We start from the raw sequence: 14,172 nt of genomic DNA, 5'->3' as shown, positions 1-14,172 counted from the left end.
TTTCTTATCTCTCCCTGCTCTTCCTTGGAACTGTACATTCAAATGGGTATATCTTTCCTTTTTTCCTTTGCTTTTTGCTTCTCTTCTTTCCATAGCTGTTTGTAAGGCCTCCTCAGACAACCATTTTGGCTTTTTGTATTTCTTTTTCTTAGGGATGGTCTTGATCACTGTCTCCTGTACAATGTCTCGAATCTCCATCCATAGTTCTTCAGACACTCTATCAGATCTAATCCCTTGAATCTATTTGTCGTTTCCACTGTATAATCAATCGTAAGGGATTTGATTTAGGTCAAACCTGAATGGTCTAGTGATTTTCCCTGCTGCTGCTGCTGCTGCTGCTAAGTCACTTCAGTCGTGTCCGACTCTGTGCGACACCATAGATGGCAGCCCACCAGGCTCCCCCATCCCTGGGATTCTCCAGGCAAGAGTACTGGAGTGGGGTGCCATTGCCTTCTCCAGTGATTTTCCCTACTTTCTTCAATTTAAGTCTGAATTTGGTAATAAGGAGTTTATGATCTGAGCCACAGTCAGCTCCCCGTCTTGTTTTTGCTGATTGTATAGAGCTTCTCCACCTTTGACTGCAAAGAATATAACCAATCTGATTTCAGTGTTGACCATCTGGTGATGTCCACGTGTAGAGTCTTCACTTGTGCTATTGGAAGAAGGTGTTTGCTATGACCAGTGCATTCTCTTAGCAAAACTCTGTTAGCCTTTGCCCTGCTTCACTCTGTACTCCAAGGCCAAATTTGTCTGTTACTTCAGGTATTTCTTGACTTCCTACTATTGCATTCCAGTCCCCTATAATGAAAAGGACATCTTTTTTGGGTGTTAGTTCTAGAAGGTCTTATAGCCATCTTTTCCGGTAGTCATGTATGGATGTGAGAGTTGGACTATAAAGAAAGATGAGCACCAAAGAGTTGATGCTTTTGAACTGTGGTGTTGGAGAAGACTCTTGAGAGTCCCTTGGACTGTAAGGAGATCCAACCAGTCCATCCTAAAGGAAATCAGTCCTGAGTGTTCATTGGAAGGACTGATGTTGAAGCTAAAACTCCAATACTTTGGCCACCTGATGCAAAGAGCTGACTCATTTGAAAAGACCCTGATGCTGGGAAAGATTGAAGGCGGGAGCAGAAGGGGACGACAGAGGATGAGATGGTTGGATGGCATCACCGACTCAACGGAGATGAGTTTGAGTGATGGACAGGGAGGCCTGGCATGCTGTGGTCCATGGGGTCACGAAGAGTCGGACATGACTGAGTGGCTAAACTGAACTGAACTGAACTGATAGCCACCTTAGCACAAATCAAATCAATGTTCCCAACTATACCTGGAGTTTTTTTTGCCAATCTGGTGACTATGCAAATATATCTAATTTTGGCTTATCTTTTTTTTTTTTTTTTTTGCCATATGGCTTGTGAGATCTTTGTTCCCCAGCCATGGATTGCTGCTGCTGCTGCTGCTAAGTCACTTCAGTCATGTCCGACTCTGTGCGACCCCATAGACGGCAGCCCATCAGGCTCCCCCGTCCCTGGGATTCTCCAGGCAAGAACAGTGGAGTGGGTTGCCATTTCCTTCTCCAAACCATGGATTGAGACCCCCTAAAATGGAAGCTCAGAGTCCTAACCACTGGATCGCCAGAGAATTCCCTATTTCGGCTTTAATTGGCAGATCCTTGGTTACTAATAAGGCCTAATTCCTTATGGAATTTAGATGTCCATTCTTGTAAAATGTCAACTTAAATTATTTCCCCCATTTTTAATCGGATGATTTGTTTTCTCATATCCACTCTTAGAGGGTCTTTAAGTTCTTTAAGTGGCTTCCCTGGTGGATCAGTGGTGAAGAACCTGCATGACAATTCAGGTAGATACAGGAGACAAGGGTTTGATCCCTGGATCAAAAAGAGTCCTTGGAGAAGGAAATGGCAACCCACTCCAGTATTCTTGCCTGGGAAATCCCATGGACAGAGGAGCCTGGTGTCAACTACAAATTAGCATTTACCAAGAGCATTGCCAATCACTGAACAACAAATGCATTTGCCACCTGCCTCTATGAGCTTGAGCTCCATGCTGCTATAGCTGTTGACTTTCAACACCCTGAGGGAGTTCAGGGTGGAGAGAGGCACTCTGTGCTCCAGGGAATCTGGTGAGACAGGTCTTTAGACAGTTGGATGTTTTTAGGAACAGATTTTATGATCTCCATCCTTGCATCTTCTCATATCTAGAGAAGCACTAAATCCCTTCATGGTGACATCAGATCCTCATGATTAACAAAAAAACCTTTTGAAAAATGAGTGCTTCAGGGTACTGAACTCCCCCTTCACCAAAACCTTGTATATTGACTTTCCCCCACTGACACTTTGCAGCAGTCTCTCAGAGCTATCTGAGATGCTGCCTCCCAGGCTGCAGTTCTCATTTTGCCCCAAATAAAACTCAACTCACAACTCTCAAGTTGTACATGTTCTTTTAGTTGACACTGGCAAGCTACACTCCATGGGGTCACAAAAGAGTTGGATTCAACTCAGTGACTAAACCGCAGGATGTGCCACAAATAGATTTTCTCTACTTTTTGTATGTTGTCTTTTTCACTCTTTTAATGGTATCTTTTATCAGAAAGACACGGTGGCTCAGAGGTTAAAGCGTCTGCCTGGAATGCGGGAGACCCAGGTTTGATCCCTGGGTCGGGAAGATCCGCTGGAGAAGGAAATGGTAACCCACTCCAGTACTCTTGCCTGGAGAGTCCCATGGAGGGAGGAGCCTGGTAGGCTACAGTCCATGGGGTCGCAAAGAGTTGGACACGACTGAGCGACTTTACTTACTACTATAGAAAAGACAGGCAAAAAAGCAAAATGGCTGAATGAGGAGGCCTTACAAATAGCTGTGAAAAAAAGAGAAGTGAAAAGCAAAGGAGAAAAGGAAAGATATAAGCATCTGAATGCAGAGTTTCAAAGAATAGCAAGGAGAGATAAGAAAGCCTTCCTCAGCGATCGATGCAAAGAAATAGAGGAAAAGAACAGAATGGGAAAGACTAGAGATCTCTTCAAGAAAATTAGAGATACCAAGGGAACATTTCATGCAAAGATGGGCTCGATAAAGGACAGAAATGGTATGGACCTAACAGAAGCAGAAGATATTAAGAAGAGGTGGCAAGAATACACAGAAGGACTGTACAAAAAAGATCTTCATGACCAAGATAATCAGGATGGCATGATCACTCACCTAGAGCCAGACATCCTAGAATGTGAAGTCAAGTGGGCCTTTGAAAGCATCACCATGAACAAAGGTAGTGGAGCTGATGGAATTCCAGTTGAGCTATTTCAAATCCTGAAAGATGATGCTATGAAAGTGCTGCACTCAATATGCCAGCAAAGCTGGAAAACTCAGCAGTGGCCACAGGACTGGAAAAGGTCAGTTTTCGTTCCAATCCCAAAGAAAGGCAATGCCAAAGAATGCTCGAACTACCGCACAATTGCATTCAACTCACACACTAGTAAAGTAATGCTCAAAATTCTCCAAGCCAGGCTTTAGCAATATGTGAACTGTGAACTTCCAGATGTTCAAGCTGGTTTTAGAAAAGGCAGAGGAACCAGAGATCAAATTGCCATCATCTGTTAGATCATGGAAAAAGCAAGAGAGTTCCAGAAAAACATCTACTTCTGCTTTATTGACCATGCCAAAGCCTTTGACTGTGTGGATCACAATAAACTGTGGAAAATTCTGAAAGAGATGGGAATACCAGACCACCTAACCTGCCTCTTGAGAAACCTATATTCAGGTCAGGAAGCAACAGTTAGAACTGGACATGGAACAACAGACTGGTTCCAAATCGGAAAAGGAGTATGTCAAGGCTGTATATTGTCACCCTGCTTATTTAACTTATATGCAGAGTACATCACGAGAAACGCTCAACTGGATGAAGCACAAGCAGGAATCAAGATTGCCGGGAGAAATATCAATAACCTCAGATATGCAGATGACACCACCCTTATGGCAGAAAGTGAAGAGGAACTAAAAAGCCTCTTGATGAAAGTGAAAGAGGAGAGCAAAAAAGTTGGCTTAAAGCTCAACATTCAGAAAACGAAGATGGTGGCATCTGGTCCCGTCACTTCATGGCAAATAGATGGGGAAACAATGGAAACAGTGTCAGACTTTATTTTGGGGGCTCCAAAATCACTGCAGATGGTGATTGCAGCCATGAAATTGAAGGACACTTACTCCTTGGAAGAAAAGTTATGACCAACCTTGATAGTATATTAAAAATCAGAGACATTATTTTGCCAACAAAGGTCCGTCTAGTCAAGGCTATGTTTTTTTGAGTGGTCATGTATGGATGTGAGAGTTGGACTGTGAAGAAAGCTGAGCGGTGAAGAATTGATGCTTTTGAACTGTGGTGTTGGAGAAGACTCTTGAGAGTCCCTTGGACTGCAAGGAGATCCAACCAGTCCATCCTGAAGGAGATCAGTTCTGAGTGTTCATTGGAAGGACTGATGCTGAAGCTGAAACTGCAATACTTTGGCCACCTCATGCAAAGAGTTGACTCATAGGAAAGGCCCTGATGCTGGGAGGTATTGGGGGCAGGAGGAGAAGGGGACGACAGAGGATGAGAAGGCTGGATGGCCTCACCGACTCCATGGACATGAGTTTGGGTAAACTCCAGGAGTTGGTGATGGACAGGGAGGCCTGGGGTGCTTCGATTCATGGGGTCACAAAGAGTCAGACACGACTGAGCGACTGAACTGAACTGACTTTACTGGAAAGAGAGAATTTCAGAAAAAACATCTACTTCTGCTTAATTGACTATGCCAAAGCCTTTGACTGTGTGGATCACAATAAACTGTGGAAAATTCTTCAAGAGATGGGAATACCAGACTACCTGACCTGCCTCCTGAGAATCTGTGCAGGTCAAGAAGCAACAATTAGAACTGGACATGGAACAACAGACTGGTTCCAAATTGGGAAAGGAGTATGTGTCAAGGCTATATATTGTCACCCTGCTTATTTAACTTATATGCAGAGTACATCATGAGAAACGCTGGACTGGATGAAGCACATGCTGGAATCAAGATTGCCAGGAGAAATATAAATAACCTCAAATATGCAGATGACACCACACTATGGCAGCAAGCAAAGAAGAACTAAAGAGCCTCTTGATGAAAGTAAAAGAAGAGAGTGAAAGAGTTGGCTTAAAACTCAACATTTAGAAAACTCAGATCGTGGCATCTGATCCCATCACTTCATGGCAAATAGATGGGGAAACAATGGAAACAGTGACAGACTTTATATTTGGGGCTCCAAAATCACTGCAGATGGTGACTGCAGCCATGAAATTTAAAGACTCTTGTTCCTTGGAAGAAAAGTTATGACACCTAGACAGCGTATTAAAAATCAGAGACATTACTTTGCCAACAAAGGTCCATCTAGTCAAAGCTATGGTCTTTCCAGTGGTCATGTGTGGATGTGGGAGTTGGACTATAGAGAAAGCTGAATGCCGAAGAATTAATGCTTTTGAACTGTGGTGTTGGAGAAGACTCTTGCGAGTCCCTTGGACTGCAAGGAGATCCAACCAGTCCATCCTAAAGGAAATCAGTCCTGAATATTCATTGGAAGGACTGATGCTGAAGCTGAAACTCCAATACTTTGGCCATCTGATGCAAAGAACTGAATGTTGTGAAAAGACCCTGATGCTGGGAAAGATTGAAGGCGGGAGGAGAAGGGGACAGCAGAGGATGAGATAGTTGGAGGGCATCACCGACTCAATGGACATGAGTTATTGTAAACTCTGGGAGTTGGTGATGGACAGGAAGGCCTGGAGTGCTGCAGTCCATGGGGTGGCAAAGAGTCGAACATGACTGAGCAACTGAACTGAACTGAGCTTTATTGGAAGGAAGTTTTTAAGTTTAATACTGAGAGAGTCAATTCCTAGGCAGGTTGAAAAGAAGTCCGGGGTCCCTAAGGAGGAAAAAGGGATCCAGGGTTCTCAAGAAGGAGATAGGAGACTGGAATTCTCAAGGAGGAGGAAAGGACAAATGTCGTTTTTTTTTTCTCTACATTCCTTATCTTAGGCACATAAAACATTTTTTTCTTTAAGCGGGGAACTGATGATTACACAACAAACAACTCAGTTTAAACTCTGTACTAAGGATTATATAACAACAATGTTTCCTGCTTGAGGACAGTTTCTCCTTCCTGAAAACCTTCTGGCTAATCCTGTTATCTTTAAATGTAAATTATGGGAGTGGGTCTAGTAACATCTTTACAACTTTGAGACATTCTTTTGATTTACTGTAAGGATAATTTAAAAAGTATATTAACTTCCTTGCTAACACTAGCAAGGGGGGCACTCTCCATCCCCCTCCTGATGTCTATGTCAGAAGTTTTCTCTGTCCCTTTTCATACCTGAATAAAACTGTGCTACGCAAAAGCTCTTGAGTGATCAACCCTGTTCCCTGGTCTGGAAGCTAAATCTGCTTTGGAGATCAAAAATTCAACACCTTCAACAGTAAGCAATCAATATGATCAAATTAATCACTGTTTTCTTTTGTTTTGAGATTTTGTGTGACTGCTGACTACAATATTAATTCAAGGATAAAATGAAGTTGTAATAGCAGGCATGCTTATCTTGTTCCTGATCTCAAAGAGAGAGCTTTCAACATTTCATCACTAAATTTTTTTCCTTTTTCCCTTTTTTGTAAATTAATTTATTTGTTTTAATTGGAGGCTAATTACTTTACAATATTGTAGTGATTTTTGCCATACGTTGACATGAATCAGCCATGGGTGTACATGTGTCCCCCATCCTGAACCCCCCTCCTACCTCCCTCCCAATCCCATCCCTCAGGGTCATCCCAGTGCACCAGCCCTGAGCACCCTGTCTCATGCATCAAACCTGGACTGGAGATCTATTTCACATATGGTAATATACATGTTTCAATGCTGTTCTCTCAAGTCATCCCACCCTCACCTTCTCCCACAGAGTCCAAAAGTCTGTTCTTTACATATGTGTCTCTTTTGCTTTCTTGCATATAGGGTCACCGTTACCATCTTTCTAAATTCCATATATACGCATTAATATACTGTATTGGTGTTTTTCTTTCTGACTTACTTCACTCTATATAATAGGCTCCAGTTTCATCCACCTCATTAGAACTGATTCAAATTCGTTCTTTTTAATAGCTGAATAATATTCCATTGTGTATATGTACCACAGCTTTCTTATCCTGTTTCCCTTTTTCTTAAAAAAATGATTATAGTTAAAAGAATGAATTGAATTATTTTATCTTTAACTTTGATTATCCTTTTTAACATTTTGTTGTAGTATTTTTTTTCATGTGCTGTGTCGCTCAGTCATCTTCAACTCTTTGTGACCCCATGGACTGTAGCCCACAGGCTCCTCTGTCCATGGGAGTTCTCCAGGCAAGAATAGTGGAGTGGGTTGCCATGCCCTCCTCCAGGGGATCTTCTCAACCCAGGGATCAAACCCAGGTCTCCCACATTGCAGGCAGATTCTTTACCATCTGAGCTACCAGGGAAGCCCCCCAACCCCCACTTTTTTTTTCCATGAAAGAAAGTGAAAGTGAAGTCGCTCAGTCATGTCCGACTCTTTGTGACCCGTGGACTGTAGCCCACCAAGCTCCTCCATCCATGGGATTCTCCAGGCAAGAATACTGGAGTGGGTTGCCATTTCCTTCTCCAGGGGATCTTCCCGACCCAGGGATTGAACCCAGGTCTCCCACATTGTAGACAGACACTTTAACCTCTGCACCACCAGGGAAGCCCCTTAATCAGGTTGGGGAAGTCCTTCTAGTACTAAATTTTCTCCTATATGAAGGTTGACCTTATAAACACCTTTCCTGTATCTTGTGAGATTTTTGCTTTAATCTGTTAATGATAAAGTGAAAAGTGTTAGTTGCTCAGTCATGTCCTACTGTCTGTGACCCCTTGGACCCTAGCCTGCCAGGTTCTCTGTCCATGGGATTTTCCAGGCAAGAATACTAGATGGGTTGCCAATCCTTTCTCCAGGGGATCTTCTCCAGGGGATCTTCCTGACCCAGAGATTAAATTCAATTGGTAATGATACATTATCTTTTTTATATACACAGCTGAGTTAAATTCACTAATATTTTATGATTTTACATCTATGTGTGAGTAGTAGTGACCTATACTTTTCCTTTCTTATGTTGTCTCTATAGAGTTTTGTATCAGATTGATGTTATTATAAAAGACACATTTTAAATCTCATACTATTTTGGGGGATTTGCAATCTATTTTTTTAAAGCTTTAATTTTATATTGGGGTATAGCCAATTAACAAGCAATGTTGTGATAGTTTCAGGTGAACAGGAAAGGGGCTCAGCCATACATATGCAAAAATCTCATACTTTAAATGCTTGTTGCTGGTAAATAAAAATGCATTCAGGAGGCTTCCCTCTCATTCTATATCCTGGAATCCTTTATGTAAATTTAGAATTATTTATTCCTTGAAAGATTAGTAAAACTCAACAGCAACGCAGTGTGAGTCCTGGATTTTTCTCACAATTAGATGCTTTTATTACTTCTGTTTCTATTTCTTTAATGGCAATAGGGCTATTTAGATATTTTATTGTCTCCTGAGTCTGTGGTAAGTGATATATTTCTGGTTATTTGTCCATTTTATTTAAAGTTTCACATTTATTGGCCTAAAGTTGTTCATAATAGCTTCTATTGTTTTATTAATAATGCTACAATGTCTGTAATATGTAGTACCTTTTTATATTTCTGAAATTATTTGTACCTTCTCAGTTGTCTTGATCATATTTGCCAGACTTAGTGAGTTTTATCATTCTTTTCAAAGTCCCAAAATTTGACTTGTTGAGCAGTGTGAAACTGAACTGCAAATCCACAAGTTGATATATGATTTTACAGAGTTTTTTTTCACCACTCTGCTTGGCTCTAAAGCAGTTTTTCTTGCATTCCTGGGCCTTGGGGGTATCACTCTTTTTCACCCCAGCTTTAGAGAGGGAATGTATCCTTATAGCCCCCACATGCTGGACATCCCCTGAGCTAGATGTCTGTCAAAGCTGAAGATGTCAAAACCAATGCTCAAATTCACCCAAATCTGCAAATACCACTGGGGACAAAAGCAATCTCAGGGTTCTGCCCAGCTCTCCGGATTCCTGCCCTCACTTGACTCCAGCCCAATAAAATCTTACGCTTACTATTAATAGCTGTATGATGATTTTAAGAATTTTTAAAAAACATTTTATTCAGTATTATCATCACTTTCAAAGGAACATTGGTCCAGGTATTTAACCAGCCTTATCATCATAAATTTGCATAAATTCAGTAATGCTCTTTGTTTTAAACAATATGAAATATAATTTTGGGTCAGTTTGAATGCTTTCTGCATTGATTCTATTGACGTGCTATTGATGTTTTATTAAATTCTATTGATGTCTGATTTTACTGCTACTACTTCTGCTTTTATCATTTGCACAGCCAATTTTTTCCCACATCTTTACTTTCAATTATTTCATTCCGTTTCCTTTTAAGTGTATCTTTTATAATAGCAAATAGCTGGATTTCTTTTATTATTGCCAAATCTAGAAGTCTGTGACTTTTACATTTTACTTTTATATGTTCATAAATATTGAGTGATATGCTTGGACTTATTTTTACCATAATATTCAGCATTTTTATTTAGAAAATCCACCCTCCCCACTCCCCTCCCCCTGACAACACACACGCTCTTACTCCACTTGATTACTCAGGGTTGTTTTTTCTTTGTCATTGCTCCATTTGATTTTTTTCTTTAATGGTATGGGAGTGATATATTTCTACTATTCTATTCAGTTCAGTCGATCAGTCGTGTCTGATTCTTTCCAACCCCATGAACCACAGCTTGCCAGGCCTCCCTGTCCATCACCAACATGCGGAGTCCACCCAAACCCATGTCCATTGAATCAGTGATGCCATCCAACCATCTCATCCTTTGTCATCCCCTTCTCCTCCTGCCCTCGATCTTTCCCAGAATCAGGGTCTTTTCAAATGAGTCAGCTCTTTGCATCAGGTGGCCAAAGTATTGGAGTTTCAGCTTCAACATCAGTCCTACCAATGAACACCCAGGACTGATCTCCTTTAGGATGGACTGGTTGGATCTCTTTGCAGCTATTTTTAAATGTTTACCTCATACTGTAATTTTTCTATTATCCAAAGTGAGTCTACATCCGGTTCTCTAAAAAAGAGAAAAGAAAATCTTAGCTCTTGGAGTTTAGTTCCACATTATACTGATTGTTTGAAAAGTAATCCCTGCTTATTTAGACATAACAATAAATGTTATTGGTCAGTTAGGTCATCATTCTAACAGTTGACATCTGTCGACTTTGTGTTTCCTTGTATATCCAAAAGTATCTTTACATTTGGATTATATTTTGATTAAGTGTAAAATTCTAGGTTGGTAAAATTGTTTTTCAGATGATAAAACCAGATTTATTGCTTGGGAGCTAGAATCTCTGCCAAATGACTTTGTGATACATTGGTAGTTGGATGGATATTTCTCTGGCAAAAATGGTCACGTGGACTGAAGACCCTGTTCTGACTTTGGTGCTTCTGTTGTGGTTATGAAGGGTCATGTAAACATGTAAAACACTGAAGTGCTAGGTTTCATTCCCAGCTTTCAGACACGGAATCTGTTTCTTTCCCGCTTCTCACTGCCACTGGCTGCCACTACCAGCCCTCCACACCAGCTCTGCTTTCTGCTGTCAGATGCAGAGGAGCCAAGGCTGGCTGCTGGGACTGGAGGTTCATAGGTCTTTTGCTTCTCACACTACACGATCCCTTTAGGAAAATAGAAAATCCATAGAGGCCTCAGAATCCTCCAGAGGAATTATGGAGTGGTGGTGGAAAGTGGGAGAGAAACACATTATGTGTCTGAAAGCTGGGAATGAAACCTAGCACTACAGTGTTTTCAGTGGATCACAATACATTTAGTAGGAAATATACATTTCCTACATTTGTATGCATTTCCTATGTTTGTATATTTCCTGCTAACAAGAACATGACCCTACATAACCACAACAGAAGCATCAAAGTCAAGAAGTTAATGTTACTTTCATCTCCCAATAATTACAAGCCAGTTATTTTATGGGATGTCTCTCAATTTTGTTTTGTCTGATATTTTCACGTGATTAGATTCAGGTTATACATCTCTGACAAGAGAATCACAGAAGTGATTATGTGTTCTTCCCTTTGCATCTTGTCAGGTGATGTATGACTGATTTATCCCTTACAGGAGATGTTGATTTTGATTACTTAAGATGGTGTTACTTAAGATGGTGTCTGCCAGGCAGCTCCACTACAGTTCTTTTACCCTTGTAATTAATAATATTTAATATTTAATATTTTGTGCAGAGGTAAGTATTTGAAACTATATAAAGATTCCACCCCCTATCTAAACTCTTACTACTGTTATCAGTATGAACTCATGAACTCCTTTTTTCATTTAATAGCTTATCATCCATTATATTAATGCTCAGAATGTTCCAGATTTGGCTGGTTGGAGTTCCTTCAAGCTAGCTTCTGTGTCCTTTTGATATGATCTTTCCTCGATAAATTCTTTGCTTTCTGGTACACGATGTCCCAGCCCTAGAATCGATTTCTCCAAGAAGCCTTGGGCTTTTTGTTGCTGTTGTCATTGACAATGTCGTTGAGAATGTTATTTAGAATCCAAGGTCTAGGCACAAAGCTCTTATTGCTTCCATGCTACTACTGCTCCCCAAACCCTCTCAGAAGACACATCTACATCCATCTGTTTCTTTCTCCTTCTTCAATATTATTTGGCTGTGTCAAATCTTAGTTGTGGCATGCGGGATCGCTAATCTTCATTGTGGCATGTGAACTCTTTAGTTGTGGCATGTGGGATCTAGTTCCCCGACCAAGGATCGAGCCTGGGCCCCCTGCATTGGGAGCTTCGTGCCTTGGCCACTGGGTCACCACAGAAGTCCTCATATCTATTTATTTCTGTGTTTATGTAGATCTATTGAAAACCAGGAACACATGCCAATACCTCCTGTTCCAATTCACCAGAGTTCCTTCTTGCGTTCTCCCGTTCCACGAAACACTCTTCTCCAACAGTGAGAAACGTGGCTCATGCTGTTGATTGTCGCAGCCCCAACAGTTCTCACACACATATTATGCCTTCCTCATCCTGCTCAGGCTGTGAGACTGCACTGGGCGGGCCCCTATGTGCACGTCTTCACCTCCCCACTTGAGCCGACCCCCCCGCCCTGGCTGCCTCCGCGGCAGGTGGCCTCCTCACCCTACTTGGGCTCCCCCCTGATAGCAGTCTTCCCCCTGTTGTAGATGCCCTTCTCACAGCACTCAGGCTCTAACAGCCCAGGTTGAGCTGCTCACACGTGTAGATGCCCTCTTGATTCTGTGTGAGTCGATTCTCCACACAAGACACAAACACAGTGGATTCGTAGATGCCCCTTTCATTCTGTGAGTTGATTCTCCACGTAAGACACACACACACCCAGAGGATTTGATAAGCCATACCAAGCCACCTACCTGGTGGATGCTCTCCTCATGCTGACACCCCTCCCCGCCCCGAATCAAGCTGTCCCCTTTATGAGCTCCCACCTCACTCACTCCCTTTGACAGCCCACATGTCTTCTTGCCTCTGAGGACGCCTTTCATATTCTCCAACCCTACATCAGGCTTCCGACCCCAATGGACACTTCTCACCCAGCAGGGGCCTAACACACCACAGCAGGCAACAGCCCTGTGTGGATACCTCCTCATTCTGTTCAGTCTCACATCCAAGCTGGGCCAGTTCTATGCATGGCCTCCCTCCTCTCACTTGAGCTCTGACATCCATGACAGCCTCCAGCATGAATGCGTAACTTGCTCTGCTCCACATGGCATGAGGGCTGAAATCATTGGCATGAGAGCAAAGGGAAAAGGGGAGCCCCAGGAATAGTAACTGTATTGAGACCCTTTTTCATGAAATGTTTTAGTAACACAATGCAATGAGTGTACTGGGTCATACTGTGAAACACTTTACTGTGGGTCTCAAGCAAGGTTTGAAGGCCAGTGACCTAGGAAGGTTCTAGAATGATGGTACAGTAGCACCCCATTTAATACATCATTGTTCTCCGGACTGCCGTGTCAGGACAGACCCTATCACCTGCGTGTGCGCCCTATCCCAAAGGACACAGCTTCCAGGACAAGAGATGTGACTTTGGTAGGCCACTGAGTCAGACCTGGGTTCTAGCCCTGCTTCAGCCAATCACTAGACAAGCACTCCAGTTACCTGATACATGAAAATGCAGAGGACATGGTGTGTACTTCTCTCCCAAAGTATAAAATCAGGTAGTCATGAAAAGTGCTTCAAAAACTACAATTACAATAACTGGCATTTAAGGAATGCATCAATCTGAATCTTTGTGAAATTCACACCTAACAGATGAAGGAACTGAAGCTTAAGGTTAGGTGGATGGATGAACCAGTATTTGAATCCAGATCAGTCCATTAGACTCCACCCCCAATCATTAAATGCTACTTTTCTGCATGAAGATAAGTTACTGCATTAGAGGCGAAGGAACATCTGTGTTGCCATCAGATCAGTCACTCAGTCATGTCCGACTCTTTGAGACCCCATGAATCGCAGCACACCAGGCCTCCCTGTCCATCACCATCTCCCAGAGAGAACGCACTGTGTTGTTATAGAGTTTGAATTACTTATATGGAGAATGAATCTCTTTATTATTCCCTTTTAATATAACTTGTGAAAGTTCTGAGTCTTGTTGCAGCCCCCCTTTTCTATGTAAATAGTTTTAAAATACAGGAATCTGAGACAAAAAGGGCCCACTCTGAAATGCCAGTGGAGGGACCTGGTGCAGGGTCCCTGGGTGGTACAGTCATTCCTTAGCTATAAGATGGCAGCCAAGGTGAGGCCCTTGCATGAAGCGGGTGATGGATAAATATGTTGAATAAATGATGAAACTCCAACTAAAAGTCTTAATTTATCTACTTAAAATAATTATAATATATATTGGAACTATATGCAACCTTGTTCTATATTTTCCAAGTCTCCTGTAAATGTGTTATCATACTTTCATAATTAAAAAAATTTTTTAAAAAAAGGAATGAATGAGAGCCTGGCTAGGGCTAGAACCCTAGCAGCTTGGTGGGGTAGGGAA

This window comes from Budorcas taxicolor, chromosome 11, assembly GCF_023091745.1.
Source record: "Budorcas taxicolor isolate Tak-1 chromosome 11, Takin1.1, whole genome shotgun sequence".
In the NCBI taxonomy this organism is placed as follows: domain Eukaryota; kingdom Metazoa; phylum Chordata; class Mammalia; order Artiodactyla; family Bovidae; genus Budorcas; species Budorcas taxicolor.
The sequence above is the reverse complement of the archived record's forward strand: the minus strand, read 5'-3'. Positions refer to the sequence as shown.